The sequence below is a fragment of the Anas acuta genome, chromosome 3, assembly GCF_963932015.1.
Source record: "Anas acuta chromosome 3, bAnaAcu1.1, whole genome shotgun sequence".
In the NCBI taxonomy this organism is placed as follows: Eukaryota; Metazoa; Chordata; class Aves; order Anseriformes; family Anatidae; genus Anas; species Anas acuta.
In genome coordinates this window covers 86,044,996-86,068,398 of record NC_088981.1, presented here as the reverse complement: position 1 = coordinate 86,068,398, position 23,403 = coordinate 86,044,996, and the positions used below count along the sequence as shown (strand labels likewise).

Below are 23,403 nucleotides of genomic sequence, written 5' to 3'. Positions count from 1 at the left end.
AGTATCCTAGAGTAATGTTAATAAATAGCCAGGTATTTGTTTGAATACAAATAGTGAAAGCATATGCTTACAAACAGTTTCCAGACATGTGTTAGACTCCGAATTGTTTACAAGTCACACATGACCAAACACTACTGCAGACTGGGGAAAAATAGTTTTGCTATGGAATAAGAAGACTTCTTTGGCAGCTTTGTTTTAAGCTTATTTTGTCAGACAAGAGACATGGGTTTTTCCCAAAGATTGTTTCTAGTGTTCATAAACATAACAAATATAAACATGTTAGATGGGAGTATTCAAGGACAAGGAAATATAACTGACATTCACAGCACAATCAACACTCAGATGAATTTGCAGAGGGAGAAAGAGGTGATAGCTGGAAAGTGAGAAAAATATATTATTATAATACCAGGTAAAGGTGGAAAAATGTAAAAAGAAAATAATATTCAAAAATGGAAAATTAAAAAAAAAAAAAAACGGAAGTTATACCAACTGCTCATATATCACTTTTCCTGATAAATACATGAAGATATGGATGGTGTGAATTTTTATGGCAAAGATTTATACAATTTACTTCTCTTTTCTCTTCTGTTTTACTTGCCTCCTCTACTGCAAGCTTAACAACAGGATCACATCTCTTAACCTGCTGGCAATACTTTGTCTAATGCAGCCTTCTCTTCTCCCCCTTTTTGTCTTTGCCTTAACAAGTGAAAAATCCATTCTTGCATCTGATATTCTTTGTATCTAATATAAGCAAAATTATAGCTTAAAAATTGTTTGTATTGCTCAGGTCTCCTTATAATATAAAGGAATAAATGAAGACAAACAACACAGGAAGACCTTTTCTTGGCTCAGAAATATATATGTAAATATATTTATGCACTACGGTAAATCAGTCAAAAGTTAGATTTGAAGTTACCAGTCTGGGAGAGCAGACAAAAGATGATGTCCACTGAATTAAACTCTTGTTGTTCCTCGGGTTATAGAAGGAAGGCTCCAGTGTCTCCAGTGACACTTTGGGTAAGTGGAGAGATGGAATATGATGAAAACATAGACAAAAGAGGGCTTTAATTAAATAAAATTTAATTAAATAAAATTAATATATATGTTTTTTTCCAAAACCAAACCCAAACAAAAAGAAATAAATGTGTATCTGAAACAAAGAGGATATGCTAAAACTCTGTATTGCATGTTGAATCAACACAGTAAATGGCTAGATTCATGAAAAAACAGTACTTAACAGCAATATCTTCAATCATTCAGTTTAACTAAATTAAGTAATTCTGCCTGATTAAAGTTAGACAACATATTTTGAACTGTAAAGATTAGAACAATTGTTTAGTATTAAAAACTCAACAAGAGCATCAGATTTTATTTAGTGTTTTGAAATATTATTTATACACTTTGTATCCTTCTGACACTTAGGTTAGTCTCCCTGATAGTTAGCTTAACCAACTCAGGGCCCATTTCCTGGCCCTAAGATTACATTGGCACAACTGGCACATACTAAATTCTTTTGTTTTCCAAATCATATCTGAATTACTTTTTGGGAATGGCCTGCATCCCATTCTAACTCCTGATCTGTGTTAGGGAATTAGATATACTAGGGGAAAAAAATACAAGAGATTATTGCAAGATTTTAATAGTATAAACAGTTGAGCTCCATATGACTTTCAGAAATAAGAGGAAGAATTTTATTTTTGAGCCAAATAGCAGTGAAAGTGTGTGCTTTTTAACAGCTTTTATATTAACAAACAAACAAACAAATTTCATTATGGAAATAACAAGCAGAGCCATCTATTCTAGCTGGGTTTAATTCTTGTGATTCAATATGTTATTTTGTGTATTTTTATTGTAGTTGTTTGCTTGCTATTTTGCAATGGCTGGGATTCACTTGTAGTTGCAGATTTGTTCAAAAAAATTGTGCTAAAGTTGAAACTTGAAACTAAACTGGACTACAGTCTTCATACTGTGATTTCTTCTTGCAGAATCTCCATAATACACAAAACTGTACCAGCTTCCAAAAACTCCTGCTTGCTAAGATAAGGTTCATTGTAAAAGCAAATAAGCCCCCCCAAAAAAACAAACAAACAAACAAAAAAAACAAACAAAAAAAAAAAAAAACTGTTCCCAAAGCATTGCTTTTCTAGACCCAGGCTGTACTGAAGATAGTTTGCTCTGATTTGTCAACCTGGGTGTTGAAGTTATAGAGAGGATGATGTATGAGTAGCAGTTGAAGACATTTGAATTGTTCAGCCTGGAGAAGAGGAGGCTGAGGGGAGACCTCATTGCAGTCTGTAACTTCCTTATGAGGGGGAGAAGAGAGGCTGAGCTCTTCTCTCTGGTGATCAGTGATAAGACCTTAGTGAACAGCTTGAAGCTACAACAGGAAAGGCTCAGAATGGACATCTGGAAAAGGTTCTTCACCTGGAGGGTGGACAAGCACTGGAACAAGCTCCCCAAGCAAGTGGTCACAGCACCGAGCCTGCTGGAGTTCAAGAAACATTTGGACAGCATTCTCAGACATGTGATCTGATTTTTTGTGTGGTCCTTTGGGGACCCAGGAGTTGGACTTGATGATCTTTGTGGACCCCTTCCAACTTGGATATTCTATGATTCTATGAAATCATGACTGGTTCTTGAACAGCTTGTTATGTCTCCACATGCCCTATTCCCCTTTGCTCCTGCCACTTTTCCAGAACTAAGCCAAACATGCTTATTAGCAAATAGCTCCACTCTCTTCTCTTGCTTCTCAGACTTGGCATCACTTCCATCCTCCTGGTGGGATTCCCAGTTTCTTTTTTTTTTTTTTTTCCCTGAAATTCTACTTAACCCATCCAGGGCCATGGGCAGCCAGAACTGTCCTCGGGATCTATGATACTCTGGCAATCACTTTTTTGTTTTTATCTATTCACTATCCATTGCATTGTTATTTTCTGCTCGGTTTTGATGTTGCTTGATATTTTTCTTTAAAATTTGCAAGATCTACCTGGGATAGCTGTTCTGTTCAATAAGCAAATAGATCTTCAATGTGTGTTATGGATATGAATGAAAGGAATGAAAGTCATGCCAAAGAATTTTGAGAGGAATCTAGGTCTAGGCAGATCCCCTCATTGCCCCCTTTTTTAAAGCTCATTGCCATCCTAGAGTTCAAAGATAACTAGTCTGCACATTTTTTAGTTTGCTAGTAGGAACTTAACCCATCTATAAAACTAGGCTGAATAGCAGACATATATTCCATACAGATGAAAACATGATCCAAGCAAGTGGAGACTCTTCAGCCCTGTTCCAATATCTGGAAAGTTTAAACTGCAAGTCTGCAAGAGAAGGACAATGTAGAAAACAGAGAAAATTACAGCTGGGGTTCATCACAGCATTACAGACGTAACTTGGTAGCCTTCCTAGATGAAATAAGAAATTTATGCATTGCAAATGCATTGGATCTAATTAGTACTTCAGGAAAATATTTTATATCCTGTCATAGGTAGATTATCTACTAAGCTGGAGAAAACTGTGATTGTTACTGCACTTATAAAACTTTGGAATAAGTAAATTAATTCTTACCTATTTTATTTTAAAAGTCACTTGAGAAAATTTAAATAAATTTGAGAACTGTTGCATAAATCTTTGTTCATAAGTTCATAATAATATCACAGCTAGAAGAGGACCAGTCTATACTGGTTTCCTATACTTTTGCCTTTCATTCATCTTTAATGGATTTACTGAAGAAAGGAAGAGATTAAAAGGTTCCTACCGCTTGTGTCACCTTGTTTTAAACTGAAGGCATTTGGCACTTTGCTTCCTCCTTTCCAACTCAGTCAGAAACCTTTACTTAAATTTAGCAGGTACTTTTTTATGAGTTTGTGAAATTTCTATGTTCTTTAGTAGTCACTCATGCATACCTTCCATATTTCTGCTTATTCTTTGATATTGCATGGAGCTGTTTAACTTCTCATGTTTTCCCTTCAAGCAAAATTTTTTATTCATAATTTGCCTTCTCTAAATTAATGTCATTACTTTGTTGCTTCATCCCATATTTGCACATTGAGGGCCTTTTATGTTGAGGAAAACACAAACTTGTTTTAATGATGAACAACTGTAAAGAATAAACAGATTTTTTTTTTAATTATTATTATTATTATTACTATCAAACGTGAAATTGCACATACTATAGCCATTATATAAAACAAAGCAGAAGACTTTGGGTCTTTTATGTTTAAAACATAGATAAGTATTAAATGTGACTTAAATTATTTGAGCAAAGATATACTACACTCATACAACTAAATAATTATGTCATTAAATATAGTCAAGACACTAGAGACAAGAGTGGATTAGGTGGTAAACTATATGCTGGATAGTGGTTATGACTGAATTCTAACTTGATATCGTCATTAGTGACCTTAGTAAATAAATAAGTTGATTGTAAAATCTTTGTAGATATTCTCAGTAAGAGAGAAACTGTAATACATATAGGAGGAACTGAATGGTTTTGAGAATCAAAAGGTGTAATGCAAGAATGATGAAAGCGAATTAATTTCCATAAATTATCAGATTAACTATACCTGGAGGATTTGCAGTATCACAGAATCACAGAATTTCTAGGTTGGTAGTGACCTCAAGATCATCGAGTCCAACCTCTGACCTAACACTAGCAAGTCCTCCACTAAACCATATCCCTAAGCTCTACATCTAAGCGTCTTTTAAAGACTGCCAGGGAGGTCTCAACCACTCAACCACTTCCCTGGGCAGCCCATTCCAATGCCTAACACTTTTGGTAAAGAAGTTCGTCCTAACATCGAAACTAAAACTCCCTTGGAGCAACTTTAGCCAGTTCCCCCTCATCCTGTCACCAGGCACATGGGAGAACAGACCAATCCCCACCTCGCTACAGCCTCCTTTAAGGTACCTGTAGAAGGCGATAAGGTCGCCCCTGAGCCTCCTCTTCTCCAGGCTGAACAGCCCCAGCTCCCTCAGCTGCTCCTCATAAGACTTGTTCTCCAGACCACTCACCAGCTTCGTCGCCCTTCTCTGGACTCACTCAAGCACCTCGATGTCCTTCTTGTAGTGAGGGGCCCAAAACTGAACGCAGTACTCGAGGTACAGCCTCACCAGAGCTGAGTACAGGGGAACAATCACTTCCCTAGACCTGCTGGCCACATTGCTTCTTATACAAGCCAGGATGCTCTTGGCCTTCCTGGCCACCTGAGCACACTGCTGGCTCATATTCAGCCGACTATCAACCAATACTCCCAGGTCCTTCTCCACCAGGCAGCTTTCCAACCACTCATCTCCCAGCCTGTAGCTCTGTTTGGGGTTGTTGCACCCCAGGTGCAGGACCTGACACTTGGCCTTGTTGAACTTCATACAGTTTGCCTCAGCCCATTGTTCCAGCCTATCCAGATCCTCCTGGAGAATCTTCCTACCCTTGAGCAGATCGACAAATGCACCTAACTTTGTGTCATCTGCGAACTTACTGAGGGTGCACTTGATGCCCTCATCCAGAAGATGAGGGCAGTAGACAGTGTATCTTCCTCTGCAATGGACTAGAACAGTTTAACTGGAAGACTATGACCAGCTCTGGTCTCACACATTCAAAGAAAAGCCTAGAAATCAGATATCAGTAGATTGAGTTATTAGATGATTTAACAGGTACAAAGTACAGAGCAAGCAGAGACAAAGAATTTGTGGTTCTTTAACAGATCAAAACAAAGGTTAGGAAGAGAAGTGGCAGTTTTTATAAAGATGGCTATAATATTCAGGGTGAACACCAAAGACAGGATAAGGAGAAGAGAAAGAGATTAAATCTATTGGTACACACTAGTCATTAATCATTTCAGGGAAACTTCTCAGAAAGCTCTGTTCTGATCCAGAAGAATGAGGTTTTGGAATAATGTCCAGTATGCCAGGGCACAGAATTTAACCTTAATATGGAGCATTTTATATTGCTAAACTAACCTTAAGATAAAGCCTACTATATTGCTAAACAAGAGTTATGACTCACTTGCATGTTATAATTACAGAGAAGTGGATATGACTACCTGGGAGATCTCTTATAGTCCCAAATTCCAAATACCCACATATAAACCAAAACCTCAAAGATTATTCCACAACACAAGTGCTTAAATGTTCTGTATTGACACTGCATTGTTATTTGAATAAACTTTAGCAAAACAATTATTTTGAATTATAAAATGTTTTCTGAATGAAGGTTTTCTTTTTCTTTTTCTTTTTTTTCTTTTTTTTTTTTTTTTAACTTTCTCAAACTATCATATTTATTAATAGGTAACCTCTTGATCTTATTGGTTTTAGGCAATATAATTAAGATAGTATTACAGAAATATGGAAATGCTTTGATAATGTTATCTGAAATCAAATCTGTGTCAGCAAAGAAAAATTACATTACAATATTCTCACATAATTTCCAGCCCAATTTGCATAATAAAAATAATAGTTTGATTTCTCTTCAATTTTTACCATCAGATTTCCTTTTGTTCCTTTGTCATCAGAGATGCAACTATGAGAAACCCAGAAGTTGGCTTCTGTCAGTTTGGAGTGTTTTTCAAGTATTTTAAGAAGTAGATACTTTTAGTTTATGAGATAAAAGCTTTTCTACACAACCACAGCCACTGAAAGGCAATGGCAGGATCAGAAGCCCAAATAATATTCTGCTGAGCTGCTCCCAGGCCCACTACAGGAGCCATCAGGAGGGGTTTGGGAAGGAGACACAAATTAAGAATTCAGAAGAATGGACACCCTGTTCATGCCCCTCCCAGGGATATCTAAGGAGAGCATCAGCCCCAGTGTCCACATGTGACACCTATCACAAGGAGTCAACACTAGAGCAGCTTTTGAATTGCAAGGTTGCTACTGTATGGTACTGGTCACAGAATACAGGGGAAGAGCATTTGGGGATTGCACAGGATTTATTATAGGGTGTTCTGGGAGGAACCAAGGGTGGGGAAAGGGGTGGATTTAGATGATTTGGAGAGGAATTTTTGTGGGAAAACAAAGGAGTATGGGAAAAATATATGAAACTATATGTGAAGATTATGAAAGTATATGAAAATGAAAGTATATGAACTCATCTTAAAGTAACTATTAATGTCAAAAGTGCTGAAAAGCTTTAAATGCATTGTGTATATCCATGCTATATAGTTATACTTTGAGTCTTACAGCTGAATCTAACAAATGATTTTAAAGAGACTGCAGAGGTGTGCATTACTTATGGATGTCCCCATTTTCCATTGACAATTTATAGCTTTGAATTTCATTAAAATCATTTTTGTATTTCTTATGTACCTGCAGGTACATTTACGTGTTCTTTCATAATGCAGCGAGTATGCTTCAAAATAATAAAACAATGGAATCTACAAGAATGGAAGAAATCCAGATTATTTTGAAAGAAACTATGACTCAGACATAAGCTAACTGTTGGGAAAATATGAGTGTAATGTATTAGAAGAAGTGAAGATGGGTCAAAAAAAACTGCTCACAGATGTGAAATATGTCAACACGGGGATGAAAAGCTGGAAAAATATTCATCCGGTGAAAGTTATTAGTGAAAACAAAAAATAAGAGGAATTCAGTCCAAGACTGATAATAAGAAACAATCTTCTGCTCATGATGGTCTCCCTTGTTCTGTATGTTATCTATTTGTCCCCAATGAGGAATAATTCCAGATTCTGGAAATGATTGTCTTGAAATCAAGTTCTTGTCTTATACTGACATAAATGTCCACCACGTGGACTGAAATTCCACCAAAAAGTTGAAAGCTGGTCAACTTTCTTTAAAAAGTTTATCTGAAAAGATGAAAAACTTGAGATTTCTGGCTTGTGTGTCTCAGCAGTATGTGTTACAGCATTTGTGTTTAAGTCTCCTAGTTTACCGGCTTTCTAAATTTCCTTCAGATCTGTCTTGATCTAACTTCCATTAAGAGGCATAGAGTTAACAATTTGAGTATAGCAACAGTTTTTGGAACAGCATGCATATATTTCAAACTTGATGAGAAAATGTCTTATCTGGTTTATGAGAAGAAAAACAACAACAATGCAAAAAAACATTCCACAGAGTTAATTTCCCTTTGTGTGTGATCCAATGAAAATTATTAAAGTTAGCAAGAAAATATTATAACCTCCTCTTTCATCTATAATATTATTTGATTGCTGAGAAAAGCAAAACCTCATCATTTGAAAGAACAATAACATGTCTTTCTAAGGAAGATCAGGCTAATTTCTGTACAACCTCTTATAGAACATTTAATGAAGCAGTTTCAGAAATTTTATAATATTGAATGTTTTAAGAAAAAAAGGAAAGAAAAACATGAGAAAAAATACACTAGGATGCTTCTGCTTAAAGATATTTTTGCAGGGAGTTAATAGTCACTGGAATGTCCTTAAACACTGTTGCAGATAATGGTGATTTTTACATAAAACTGTTGCCACACATCTTGAAACTTCTGATAATTTTAGTAGATTGGATGAGCTATAAACAATGCACAAGACCAAAAATATTATCTATTTTTTTATTGTTTTCAGTATTCACCTGTTCCTGTCATAGATATTTATATAAAATAATCAGCATAATTTAACTCTTTGTAAAAGGTCAGCTAAGTCTTTCAGGCAGCAAATCTTCCCAGCTCCTTGCTTTTTCTGATTCTTCATTACAAATATATATATATAAGTAAATATAAATAAATATATTCATTCAACATATTTAAATACATTAATATCATTTTATTGTCCAATATATTTAAATATATTTAAATATTTAATATGGTTATTTTAATAAAAATATAAATAAGTATATATCCATTTATTTATAAATGAATAAATAAATATATATTCATTTATATATATATATATATATATTTGGCTACTGAGCCTTTTAGAGAGCACATGTACATAACTTTCAGATTCTTCGAAATCATAGAATCATAGAATGTCTTGGTTTGGAAGGAACCTCAAAGATCATCTAGTTCTAGCTGCCAAGGGGTTGGAATCATAGGCTTAAGAGTGCATAATATCTTAAAGTTATCAAAAACTCCTTTGCAATTGTTGCATTCAAATAGTTGGGTCTTTAGTGACAGCAAACGCCATGAAAGTCATGATTAAATTATCAGTGCACATAATGCTGTGGCTGCCACTCTAATTAGAAAAACGATAAGTAATGACAATAAGATACTTTAGAGTGTGCATAAAACTCTCTGCATTGTACAGGATCAGAGAAATAAAATAAGAAAGAGCCTCGCAAAGCTGCAGTGGACTCTCAGGCTTCACAGAGATGTTGGGAGCAGCCCAAATGTGGCCAGTGTGAAGTAAGATTACAAATTAGGGAGAAGGCAATGCAACTGAGTTAGAGGCTGTTGGCATGAATGAATGATTGTAGGAAAGGAGAAATATATGAAGGGCCAAAGGGAGAGAGTGAGTGATTTCCATAAGGTTAGTTAGTGGAGAAAAGACTTGGATAATTTAATGTCTGCATGTTGATATTTGTCCAAGCTAAACTAAAAGGCGGCACTTTCTGTAGTCAGCCTTTCTCAAGTTCAAATCCCTTTCTGCACTTAGAGAGCTTCACGGCAACAAAGTGGAAAAAAAAAAAAAAAAAAAAAAAGATGATGGCTTCAGGTAAGAATAAGCAAAATTTATAGTTTTAAGGCAATACTCTTTGATGATAAATGATGTAGGAAAATCTAGCACCTCTCAGCAACACTTTTCTCGAAGCTAACATTTCAAATTTTTCAGGAGTTTTCTTTCAACAATATTAAATAGAAACTAGATTCTTTGTACAATGCTTTCTTGTTCTTATAGCTGATGATTAAGGATAAATCATCTATATTTCCCTACTTTTCCTGAGTGAATAGCAGATTTTTCTTTGCGCATTTTCTTCTGTAACTCATTCCATGGAGCAGTTGAAACTGAACTACTCACAACTTCATTTTCATAAGAAGGAAAGTAAAAAAGATGATCTTTTCATGCTTATATTATTTGGCACTTTTAGCTACTAAAATTACCAAGAAGCAGTATTTTAAATTTTATTTTATTTTTTTCAAAGGACTCATGGGGGGACTTTCAGGTTTATGTTGTCCACTTCTCTGTTTCTTTACCTGTCCCTCACTTTCTCTTCTACTCTGTTTTTCTTTTTTTTTTAGGGGAAGAAGACTTTCTCATGATCTTCTGTCTCATACACCAATGTATGAGACAAATATGTCTTATCTTTTTCCCAGTCTTAAGAGATGCAGCATCAAGACCACTGGATTTAGAAATTGTTGGAAGACACTAAAGAGAACCGATTGCACTTATGGATTGCTTATGATTTGGAAGAGAAAGTGAATGCTTGAGTGCTTTACTCCAGTTCATACCTCACCCAGATTTCTTTATGTCCAAATGTTTGGGTCCTAGGAAGAGCTGCATAAAACAAAGGTGCCAGTCCAGGCTTTAAGCAGTGAAGTGGCACTTAAAATTAGAGCTTTTGAGTGCAGTGTGTAAAAGTCCGGCCAAATGGGGGAATCTCTGAAATTGTGACTCTGATTGAAAGATCTTTACATATACCTAGGTATTCACCTCCACTTGCTGCCACACAAAATCTTTCGATGGATTAGGCACACAACTAGAATATCATCTATTATAATGTCATCCATTCTTTTGCAGCACTGCATCTGCTAATTTCCCTTTCCCCACCTCGTTTTCACCTTTTAACCTAAATATCTGTTCCCACAGTTCCAATCTTGTTTTCTTGTTTCTGTGAGCCATGCAAATAAATCCATCTGACCTGCATAATGTATTGTTTGGTTCATAAATGTATTCTTGTATCTGAACCTTGTGTTTTACAAATTTGTGTCTGTACTATCCCAAAACAACATCATATTGCACATTATGTATAACAATGAGCATTGATATGTGCATACTTTTTTTCCTTTTCTTTTCTTTTTTTTTTTTTTCCCCTGTAGCAGATACACTTGAGGAGAACACTAAATCTCTGTGGCAGCCCTTAGCCTGTAACACAAACACATTTATTTTGCTACAGAAAACAGCAGTAGCAACAGAAAGCCACCAGATATTGGAGATGAATAAAAATATATTAAATGGCCATGACTCTTTCATAATGTAATTTAACCTCTCTGAGGAATTTAATTAATTTTTCTTTCTGCAATTCTGAGAAAAGATATATTGTGCATATGAAAGAGTTCATTTTCATTTGAGGATACAGGATGCACTTTTCTTGCTAAAAGGAACATAAAATTTGCCTGTGAGATTATAAAAATAAGAATGAAAAAAACAACAACATTGAAATGTCTTCTAGAAAAATTCAGAGAATTCTGTCTTCAGATTTTAACTGCAATCCCTATAAAAATAATTAGTGTTCTACACAAAACTTCTCATGAGGCTTAAGGGTCCTCACTCTTTCTTTATTATTCCTCAGTAAAAGCTGCAATATGGAGTTTGTTTTTTTTTAACTTGTTGTGGACCAACCCTTTTATGGGCAGGGGTCCTCTGCCTTCAAAATTTGCAGCATATACAGGTATATCATTGTGTGAAATGTGCTCAGAATACAGGTATAGATGAGTCAGTGATCGATGAAAATAAAATCAAAGTTTTCCATCCCAGTTTCAACTATTACATGCACAATTTGTTCTTCTTCTTTCAGGAATGAAATATTAAAGAATCAGAACAAGACCAAAAAAATACAGAAGTGACCCTCTCTCTTGTATTTAGAAGCTCTGTGCTGCTTTTTGCAGGTATTTTCCCCTTGTTTGCAGAAGCCAGTATAAATGAACCATTGAAGTTCAATATAGTGAAAAACTACAGACTTAATGGTAGATTTACAGAGTTTTTCATATTTCCACAGTTATCCTCAACCAAACACAGAGAATACACATATATATAACCTTGCCTTCTGCTTATCTGCTCAAAGTACTTGTTTTGCACCCACCTTCAAATTCAGGCAAATTTCTGTTTGTTCTACTCTTCAGCACATAGTTAAATGAACTAGTGATATAGTTTTAGACAAGGAGTTTTGTCCTGGACTAGGGTCTTTCAAACTAGAGCTGAGAGCTAGCCCCCAAATCAGAGTTTAGCATATCACAGCTGCAACACTGATGAAGCACCAGCTAATCAGGATGAAGTAGAAAGAAATATGTTGTCATGAACTTCCTAAAAATCAAGCTAATAAAGGGAAAAACAGAAACATTCAAACATTCTTGAAATTGAAATTCAAGAACAATAACAGCAATAATCCAGACTGAAACTCTGGCAACTTGAACCTGATTGTGTCAGTTTACTCTATTCTATTTTCCCAGGCTTTCATTTCCTTTTGTTTGCTTTTGGTTTCCCTCCCACATCAACTCTTTGCTTTGTTAATTTCAGAATAATCCTATTTTTGGTAACACAAATTTCCTTTTAATATAAACCATTTTTAGATAAGGTTGTTGCCTTGTAAAACCATAAATCAAGATTTTATGCATATAGATTTGAAAATCTCCCATTACATAATGTAACAAAATGTTACATTACATTTTGTGTTTCTTTTACCACATAAGGAACAAAAGAGCAAATGCATGCAAATATAAGGCAGAAGAAAAATAGAGGCAGAAGGTATAGACATTTTTCCCTTCTGAATGTTCTGTACATTTGCAACTTAGAAATACTAAAATTTGCCACCAATTTCATGGGAAGGGCTGTCTAAATGGTGATTTGTTTAAAACCTGTAGCCTCCCAGGTTCTCTAACCATCTTGACTTAAAGTGAGAGCAGTATCTGCATATTGCCTATATCTGCAATTAAGAATCAGTTCTGTAGTCAATACAATTCACTATGCATTGACTGGTAAGTTCTGCTGTATTGTTTATAACAGCATTAGAACTCAAGTCAAGTTTTCTTTTACTCCAGATCTGGAGCTTAACACAATGGGTCTTAATTTTTCAACCTGCAGTTCTATATTAGGCTGGCAATGCATACCCAACTCAAACTGTCTCTAGAACAGCTTTTGTTTTCCGAATACACTGGTGAAAATCTAGACTAGTTGAATAGTGGAGTAGTGCAGTTCCTCATATTATCATCAGAGGGCTGGAACACCTCTCCTATGAAGAAAGGCTGAGAGGGTTGGAGTTGTTCAGCCTGAAGAGAATTATCCAGGGAGACATTACTGGGCCTTTCAATGTATAAAAGGGGCCAGGTCTATAAGAAAGATGGAGAAGGATTTTTTTATCAGGACCTGTAGTGGCAGGACAAGGGGCAATAGCTGTAAACTGAAAGACAGAAAATTTAGATTGGACATAAGGAAGATTTTTTTTTTCATTATAATTCTATGTATAATTCTATGACATACAGAGAATTTGTGTTTTCTGCAGCACAGAAATTGGCATATATTTTATAGCTGATAATATTAAAAGAGTTTAGGGTAAACCCCAAACAACAGAAGAAACACTAAATGTGTAGAATTTCAAAATTTTACAGCATAAATATGATAGTTGTGAATAACATGGAATTCATGGTATGTTCACCATGAAGCCCAAGAGCACTCTATGCTGTACATATTAGTGATCTCTGAATTTTGTTGTGCTTTGTTCAAGAAAGGCCTGCTTTCAGCTGAGAGGAAATGGAAAGTCACTTACGCTGAATTGCTGTGGTCCTGATGTGATCTAAAGTTTAATACCCTCTCAGACCACATAAATGTTGCTTGTAGGAAGTGAAACTTGTGGTAATAAAAATGACAAGTTAATGTGTTTTTCTGCTGAAGTCACAAGTAGAAATTACTTCAATGATCTCATCGTAGTCCCAGATGGATGTTTGTCTCCATCAGAAACAATTTTGGTTTGGCTTGTTTTGAAAATTCTGTGAAGACAACAACCAAGGCAGAACAGCCGGCATTTAATGATTGAGATGTTCTTTTGATTAAAATTTGTGACAGCATAATATTGTATAGAACACAATTCTTCCAAAGAAAGACAGAAAGAACTTTTAAAATAACTTAATCTCATTGTTTCTCTTTGTCACGCATACATTTGTTTAATTTAAATCCATGTGATACGTACTGTCTGTTGGCTTAAATTAGTGAAAGTCAGTTAGCGTAGAACAATTTAGCTTCACTGACATCTGTAAAGCTGCACAAACAGTATACCAACTGACAGTGTGGGCAACAATATGAATTAGCCTTAGAAAAAAATGGCATCTTTGTAGTAAAGACAGTGAAATACATTACCATTAGTATAATTTCTCATTAAAGATCCAGTCTTGTGCAACCAGTATGTGGGACTGTTGACAATACATGTATTTTTAGTGGATCTGACATTAAATCTTGTGTGGTCAGGCAACTCTCCAGCTGAAATCCCTGTGCATGGCTGTGCAGCGTGAGGGGTGTCTGGTGGGTGAGACTTGTGCTCCTACTGGTTTTGCTGCATGGCTTCCCAGTTGAGTTTCTGCATCTCCTTCCATTGTTCCCCATAATCCTGTCTGCAATGAAGACAGCAGCCCTGGAAGATAATGATTAGATTTTTATTTATTTATTTATTATCAAAAAGATTTTGTGTCAGGTTTCTTCTCCATATTGTACCAAAGCCAAATTCAAACCTTGGCAGTATGCAATATTTACAATGGTGTGAATTTAGTGGAAGCATGTATATATACACACACTTACTGAGGGCACAGCTTAAAACCCTGGCACTTTTTTTTTTTGCCATCCAACAGAGAAAGTCATGAGAGGAATCAAATGGCTGTCAAAGCAGATGTCATACTGAAACACATCTTCTGTATTCAACTATTAACTGTAAATGTCTCCATTGATCATATTAGATTTAAGACTATGCTCACAAAGAAAAATGCGTCTCTGAATTATTACTGTTTAATTTTTACCTGGAACAGTTTTCTTATATTAACACAACACCATAGAAATCTTCCAAAATGGCACACCAACCAGTAAAGTTCCAACATGTGTTTACCTCCAGAAAGCTACAACTAAGCTATATAAATAATATATTTTTTCCCTGAACCCTAAGAGTTTTGGGGATGATAAATGGCATGTGTGCTACACATACAAATCTTAAATGCCTAATTTAAAATAAAGTATTGGCCTTGTTTTCTTCTGGCAAAGGAAAAGCTCTGGGATAGAGAGGAAAAGGCTACACACTGCTGCTACTACTACTGCTACTGCTGCTGCTGCCACTACTACTTCTACTACAGCTACTACTATTAATAGTATTAATAGCAAGGATGTTTCTGAAATAGCAATTATCATGCCCATCTTAAATAGTACTGGCTGTAATGTGACCCAAGTACAGTGAGAAGACTGGTGTGTGAATATTGTGAGGAAGTTACTATGACGAGAAATTGTTAGAAAAATGCTAATATGTTAGGAAAAATGCTAATAGCATAGATATAAGAATAGGGACTTTCTATTTCTCATTTTAGCTTGTGATCTCAGTTTGTGATCTCAGTTTATATTAAAATCTATATCCTAGTTTGAGTAAATTGTAGTATGTAATTTAGAGCTAAAGAGTTGCTATATGAGGGGAGACATGAAAGTAGAGGTTGACAGTTTGTTAGCTGACATGGCTTAAATGAAAACATTAGCAGATAAGGTATAAAACATCAAAATATATATGCATTAGAATGCTTAGAGATAAATCTTCCTGAGGATTTAGTTAGAGAACTCTTCAAAAGAGGAGTCTTATTGCACATCTCAAATGTGCAATATCCATCTTGTTTTTATTAAAAATTTGGATTCTGACTATGATTAAAAAGTATCAGTATGTGTTTTCTGGAATGGTATTTTTAAGAATGTGAATTTTGTATCTTGTTATTACATATGATATTTCACATAGTGACTTCAATCACATTTATGTGACCATGTAGAATATTACACTAATTAAATGAGAGATACTTAACTGTCTCTTCTTTATATTACTGTTTGTAAAGGAAATCAGATTCAGATCTTTGTTAAACCTGCTGCTAATACCTGAGTCTTTGAACTCAGTTTGAGTATGACTCAGAAACCCATAGTCAGACACAGGTAGGGAGATGACTATGGTGTATTTGCAGGTAAAATATGTCAAAGAACCTTCTCCTTGGGTTGAGTTTCCTGGATGTTAAATGCTTTGTGCCCAGTTAAATCACATAGCTTCAGACAAGCCTAGAAGGCATCAAGACATGTTCTACCAAAATAGACAAGCATGGAAGGATTCTCCAAAAGATCTGGAGAAAGGATTAAAAAATTTCTTGCAAAATTCTGGTAGATGTGAAGAGCATCTTTCAGCAGCTCCCATTGCTGAGCTGACTGTCAGTGCACGTTCAACTGGAAATTGCCAGGTAGTTCCTAATTTTCAATAACAAAATGTCATCTTTTCTGGCTTCAGGTTTGATGAGTGGTTCTTCCATGAACTAAACCCTGGATTGTCTTGTTATAGTTGGGGATACATTTGTTTGTACATGTTGTTCCTTTTGTTTGTTTGTTTCAAGCAGCAAATTGTTACTGTATTTATTTCCAGATGGAGCTGAATTTCAGTGCCAGTGAAATAATCACAATGCAGCCACCACCTAACTTGCAGCATTCACAGTGCCCCTTACATACCCTGATCCAGTCAGTTACAATTGCATCCGGCACCTCAATAGTTTGCAATGGGGTTTGGAGCCAGAGGAATAGCAACATATGAATATATGTACTCATAATATCATTTCTAAACTAGTGTGAGGGAATTTAAATTCAAATAAAAATATTTTTTAGGCTGAATACAAAAGGAATTGAAGCTTGGCTAAACCAGGTTTAATTATATTTTCAGAAATCTAACTCATTCTATTTTAAAGTTCAACCAGTTTAAATATTGAAGTATGAAACCAACCATCAAATGATGGTTGATAATGAATTGATAATGATTGATTTTCTGTGCTTTTATAGCAACTCACGGACACATGAATCATTGCTCTTTGCTCATGTTACAAGCATACAACTTGGTAATCATTACATACAGGCCTCAGAGGCTGATTAACACATTTCCATAGAACTTAATGTCTTCTGCAGAAAGCAAGCTGTTAGAGTCAATTACTTTGAGTCTGTAGAAACTCTATTTTCTTTTTAAAATCTGGATGTAAAGTTTAAGACTCCTTACTAATATACTAATCTGAACTGCTCAGAAATGTTTCCATTGTTGAGCATAGGGTGTGACAATAGAACTACACTGTAGTTCTATACAACATAGTATTACACTGTGGTCACAAAACATTAAAATAGACTTAAAAGAGTATATTATGCTACTCCTGGAGTGGGGCAGATATCTTCAAATGAGACCTTTTTTTTTTTTTTTTTTTTTAATCAAAACCAAACCAAACCAAAAAAAAATAACAGAAACCAGAATTTTTGCAGAACTGCATCTGTAAACCAACAACAGTTACAACAGTTGACTTCAGGCCCTAGCTGGAAGATCTGGTAAAAGAGTCCACCTGAAAACAGACACTGTGTTTAAGACTAAAGAGCCAGGTCGAGGGTTCTTTGCTCATTTAATCAAGTAGGGTGATATAATGTCCAAAAATTTGCCTCAAACCAGACAGAGCAGAGACCTGTCTGGGGCTGCAGATAACCTTACATGAGTCCTCCACCCACTGTGGAGCTCACTATGACCATCTAACAAGTGAACTCTCTGACTCTTTTTGTCTTGTGAAACTTGGCTTCATCCTGATAGGAGAGGAAAAAAATAAAAGGACCTGGAAATTTTTCACCAAGTGACATTCCTGTTTTCTGAATAGTTGTGGTGCTTCCCTGAATGTCTTAATCACATTTTGGTTTACAGGAAGATCACAAAATCACAGAACTTTTGGCCTGAACAGATCTCAGGAGTTTGTCCTGTCTACTTACTGCCTTAGACAACATCAATTGAGTCTTTGTTGTTTCTGACAGATGTTGGAAATGTTCCTAAACATTTCTGCTGCTTGGAGAGTCTACAGCCTCCACAGGATTTTTCCTCACACTTTTAACCCCCTTTTCCGTGTTGTAGCTTAAGAACATTATTTCTTTTTCCGTGAATAGCCAACAAATATATTTAAAAGAATTTAGGATGTTTCTTTCATGTTAGTATTCCTGGCATAAAAAATAGCCCATTAACTTTTCTCTACCAGTTAAATCCTGGTTTGGGGCATGTATTAGGTCTTGCATTGGAGTAAAGCCATTTCTGATTTGTAGCAGTCAGATGCACTGTTACACTTTCTCTCTTTTGACTCTGGTGTGCATAACTTTGTCCAATACCTTTTTAAGCTTTTGTCCAATACTTACCTGGAGTAATTTGCTACCTGTCACCTCAGTCCTAATTTAAAATATTCCTCATTGCATTTGGAAGTGTGGAAAGCTGTTCTTACTTGTTTTCTTTTGGGGGAGTCCATCCTCTCTCAGTAGTTCACAGAATATCATCCATGCTTACAAAAAGCAAAGCTCCGCTGCTGTCATTATTACACAGCCATATTTATCCCCAGGCTTTTATTCCTGTTTGATCCCTGATTTTTTATTTTTATTTTTTTTTTTGTGGAAGGGCTGGTGAGAGTAACCCCTGCCACTGCCAGAATACTGTAGTCACTTACGGTCTGCTTAGGCTCACCCTAGTGTACAAGGAGCCCAGATGTGCCTCTTGAAGCTGTCAGTAACATTTTGAATAGCAATACTTGGGGCTAGGAGACAGATAGGCTCCTTCACTGCCACCAGGGGGAAGTCACTAACTACTTTTACATTTTGTTTTCTGCCCAAGAATTAAGGTTGTGAGGCTCCAATTATTTGTGCCTTTTCCTCATTGGCCTTTGGCATTGTATCTCCCTATACTACCCCAGCTGCATATTTATTTCTGGGGATGAGGAATAGCAGCTTTTCTCCAAAGAGGTGCACTGCCTGTGGAGTAGCTGCTGCTAAGTGGTGTGACTACAGCCGTGCCCAAACCTTTCCTTTTGTGGATAACTGTTACACTTGGCTCTAACTTTAAATGGTGACCTAGAAGGTCTGCAGCATCTCTTTTCAAATGGACTTGACTCATGTTTTTCTCTTCTGCTTGAGGGAAGACAAGAATCAAGAGCTTGGTTCTTACCTTTTATCCACAGACCACGTACAGCTCCCATATTACAGAGCATTTGGCCAGGAAAATACAAATATTTGTGTGTGTTCACAAAATGCTATTAATGAAACATTGCCACTTCAAAGTTTAAATAGCAAAATTAGGATGTGTAAAACAAATACTAGCTTACATAAATTTGTAGCTTTTTTTTTCTTTCCTCGTCTTTCTCACATCACATATGTCTTCACAACATTCTTAGACATATCAACAGTATTGATTTATGTCAAAACCAGGAGATAAGCTAGCTAAATAACGCTGACAATGAATTTAAGATATTTGTGAAGACAAACAAGAAAAAAATTACTTCATAATATTTACAAAGGTCCATCATGACTGTTCAGATAGTTACGAAGTTATCCATAAGAATGTTTCACACATAATTATAACTTGTCTGGAAATTCATCTCAAAAGTATTTTTACAATATACTGTTTTTTAAGTGAGCAGTTTTACCTCTTCACTCAAAAGGCAGATCAAGTAGTATATGATTGAAGTCACACTTCACTGTGAATCAAGAAATACAAAGGCTGAAATGAGTTTGCAGCAATCATTTGAAAGTTAAACACAAAATATATGAAGGTATTGGCCTACAGTAAAAAAAGGATTTGCTGACACACACACACACACACAGCGTATTTTTTGGTGTGATGTGATCATTATTAATAATTAAATTTACTCTTTTGCCATATTGCATTTTTCCTGTTAAAATGGGATTTGAGATTAGTACTTCTAATCTCTTTTGCCATTTATAATTTTTCTCATTTTTCCTCTTTTTTTTTTCCTTTTTTTTCAGTACTGATATAAAATACCAAGTATTTGTAAAATGATCACCTAATAAAAACAAAAGTTTGTGATTCTTAATTGAGAGAAAACAGGCATTTGAGGGAAGATATTTCTCTTTTGTTATTGCTAGTTGACAATAGATAGAACAGGAACATCTGCTTGATTGTTGTGGCAGTGTTTTCACAATGGAAGTATATATAGTTTTATTTATTAAAAGGACATAATTTTCAGAACAGTACAGAAAGGGTAAAAGGAAGTCCAGAAAACTTTTTTTTTTTTTTCTTCTTCATATTATTCATAATTCTCTGTTGTCTTGGAGATCTAATCTCATGACAAAAGTTTATGCAAAAGTAGGTAGGGGTTCACCCTTTTCAGCTGTTAGGTTTTGTGGGGAAAAAAAAAAAAGAGTTGTTATGTCATACAGTACAGCTTTTCCGGGTCTGTTGTGCCATTTATATAAACCACATGCTGGGTTATTCTCAAACACTAAAAGCTGGTATGCAAAATATTAAAGTTCTGAAGGCAAACAGATAGGTTACAGGGACTGTTATTACAGTGTTTATACAGCTAATGTTTCTAAATTAATCTCTTTGAAACAAAGTTTTTAGGCATATATATAACTGCACCTACATGAATAACTTAAGCTATGAAGCCTGTAGGCATGCTTACAGTAAATACCTTTTTGAGTATTTTGCTGCTGGAGAATAGTAGCTGATTCATTTCAAGCATTAAAACATAGTTTTAGGGCCGACAGGCTCCCAGTGGTCATGGAGTGCTCAAACCAAGCTCTTTGGACACATTCCTCAAAGGTTCAGCAAGGAGGCCAGCCACACCGCAGCCTAGCAGCCAAGGGTTGCACAACATGCAAACCAATCCCAAAAGGTAAAGATGGCCCTTGTTCCCTCTGCAGTGACCAGCAGAGTATCAGTGAAACAGAGGCAAGGACACATACAGGAGAGCTTTTTTGGATAGTTCACTCACTTGACATTTTCTATATTTTTCTGCTTGATATCATTACTATTATGTGAGTTGGCTGGATACATATTTTGCAGTAAACCTTAGGAGTAAGTCCTTTTCCAATGCGAAATATACCAAAATCTTTAGCATAGCAATTTCTTCTAGAATTACCTCAGTTTCTGATCCAGAGGAAATGAGCAATAAGCTTTCTTATGTGACTTCAGGACATATTTTGGTGTACTCACAGTAATTAATATTTGTCTTTAATCAATTTTACTTCAGTTTTGCTTCTTTTTGAGGGCTGAAAAAATAAATAGGTACTACAGTCAATCTTGAGTGTTAGCAAACACTCATAGCATTTGCATAACAAGTCACATAATTGTTTTTCTGCTTATCAACACATTGTCTTGTATTTTCAAAGCAGCAAAGAATATAAATAATTTTTCAGGCAATGCAAGTGGATAATTTCCAGTGACAGTGTGATGTGCGCACAATGCTCTTTGCTTTCTGTCAGTGACTTAATCCATGCATTTTAAATGGGCTGTTATTTGCAATGATTCTGACTACAGGGAATAAATACCAGGAGCAAATATGTTTGGCATCATATCATTGTGATTTAAACTAAGATTGTCATGACTTTGTTACATTCTTGTGGTTTCCATCCTTTAAGCTTAACATGATCTGAAATTTCCCTGCCAAAAAATAAATAAATAAATAAATAAATAAACTGGAAGGGTAGGTCAATGCAGGGCAGGACAGGGAAGGTAGCTCAATTTTGTAATCCAAAAATCTAGATAACAAATAGAAGATGAAGTACACAATATCATTCCACCATAAACTATAAGAACTACACAGAGGCCTTTCATAGTTCTTTATTGAATAGTGTAAGAGAGAGCTGAGAGCTGCTGAGATCCTTTTGGAAAGGTTGTTATAACTCCTTGAGCAGGGAAGAATGCAGGAACAATGCAGCCAGCTCTGTGGCTCAGAGAGGCTGGATGGGGAGCCACTGAAATTGATGATGATTGCAGCTTCTGGACATTTCACACAAAAAATATGTCCAGATAGATGTCCAAACTTCTTCACATTTAGTATTTTGAGCTAAAGCTGCATTGTGGGAGATTCTGGGTCTCCCATAATGGACCTGTGATAGTCTGACCAGGGACATTGTGTTGGAGTGCTGAGACTGATGAGGATTTGCAAGAAAATCTGGAGAAGTCTTCAGTTACATAGTGACATGTGAATATGAAGCTCTGATACACAAGACAGAAAAGCAGTGGTTCATGGGAAAGTAAGACTGAATCAAGGTCTTTTGGTGTTGCTTCTGGTGTGTGGAGCAGCAGATGAATGGCAGTGCATCCCTAAGGCTGTCTGGATGTCTGGGAGTCCAGCAAGACACAACAGGGCAGGTTCTGCTGGTGGTGCAGGGTGGTGACTCTCCATTTGAGAAAGCAAGTAGTTGAAGAGGAATACTCCTGGAAGCCCATGCAGACTGTGTGCGCTATCTGCGTGTCTCTTGATAGGGTGGTAGAGGAGAATGAAATGTCTTTAAAGCCAATTCACTGCCAAACTGGCAAAGCTGACTGCACAAAGCAAAATCCAAATGACCCAGAAATGGGTCATTGGGTATATATTATTTTCTAATGTTTTCCCTGGCATAATCAGATAAAGACAACATGGAACAAGAGCTGCACATTGCTGCAGCTAACCAGCAGCTCAGAAAGCGCTGAGCTGCTTCCCACAAAAGGCCAGGTCAGGCAGCCTAGTAATGAGAAGAGATATCTTCTCCTTCTCCTTTTCTGTCTCTCTGAGATGAATACAAACTCTTTGGGTCTTAACAATAAGCTTGCAAGGCCTTAAAAATCTTCTAGTATTTGTATTAAAAATCATAATTTTTTATGATTATGTTTACTTTGAAAAAAATCAGAGGGGAAAAAATATTAAAAAAATAACTTATAAGGTATTTCCTACATTGAAGGTTAATGACCTTAAAATTCTGCTTCAGTATTTGAGTGCAATAAAACTCATTTTATGAGTAGAAGCTGCTAGATCACTTCTAAATTCTTGTTATTAAATTTGACAGCATTATTGCCTTTCAAAATGTTCAGCACCTGAGTTATCCTTTACAGCAAAAGACTCATATATTTAAAGTATTGCATGACAAATGGAGTGAAATTTATGTTGTGCCCACCACACATTGACCTAGAGTTGAAAGGAGAAAACATGATGGTTATATAAACAACACATTTATTAATTGAACTTGTCTGGGCATTGTGCAGCAGTAGTTTTCATATTTGGGATCAATATGAAGTTGTTTTTTCTCCCTAAATAATTACCTTTTCCCCTTTCTCTGACCAGGCCCCAGCCCACTGCAGGGTTTCTAACACTTTTCTTTAAACAGGCACAATGCAGCACCCTAGATTGTTTGAGGGATCTCTTCCTCCTAATCTTCCAGCTCAGATTTACGAGGAGGTTGAGCCCCTTCTGGAAGATGAAACTATACAGTATCTATGAAACCTTGCATAACAGCAACCAGTACTTTCTCTTTCTTTGTCCTTAGTGTTACATGCAGCAGAGAAACCTCTTACTGCTGA

At 35.9% G+C, this 23,403-nt stretch overlaps 1 long non-coding RNA gene across 1 annotated transcript in view; it reads left to right on the top strand.

Moving 5' to 3' along the window:
* LOC137854579 (uncharacterized) overlaps positions 1 to 11,462 on the top strand; it is a 179,551-nt gene extending 168,089 nt beyond the window's left edge. The window contains exon 7 of the long non-coding RNA XR_011095261.1: positions 10,223 to 11,462. This is a non-coding gene — a long non-coding RNA (uncharacterized lncRNA). The remainder of the gene's footprint in view (positions 1 to 10,222) is intronic.
* The last annotated feature ends 11,941 nt before the right edge of the window (positions 11,463 to 23,403 follow it).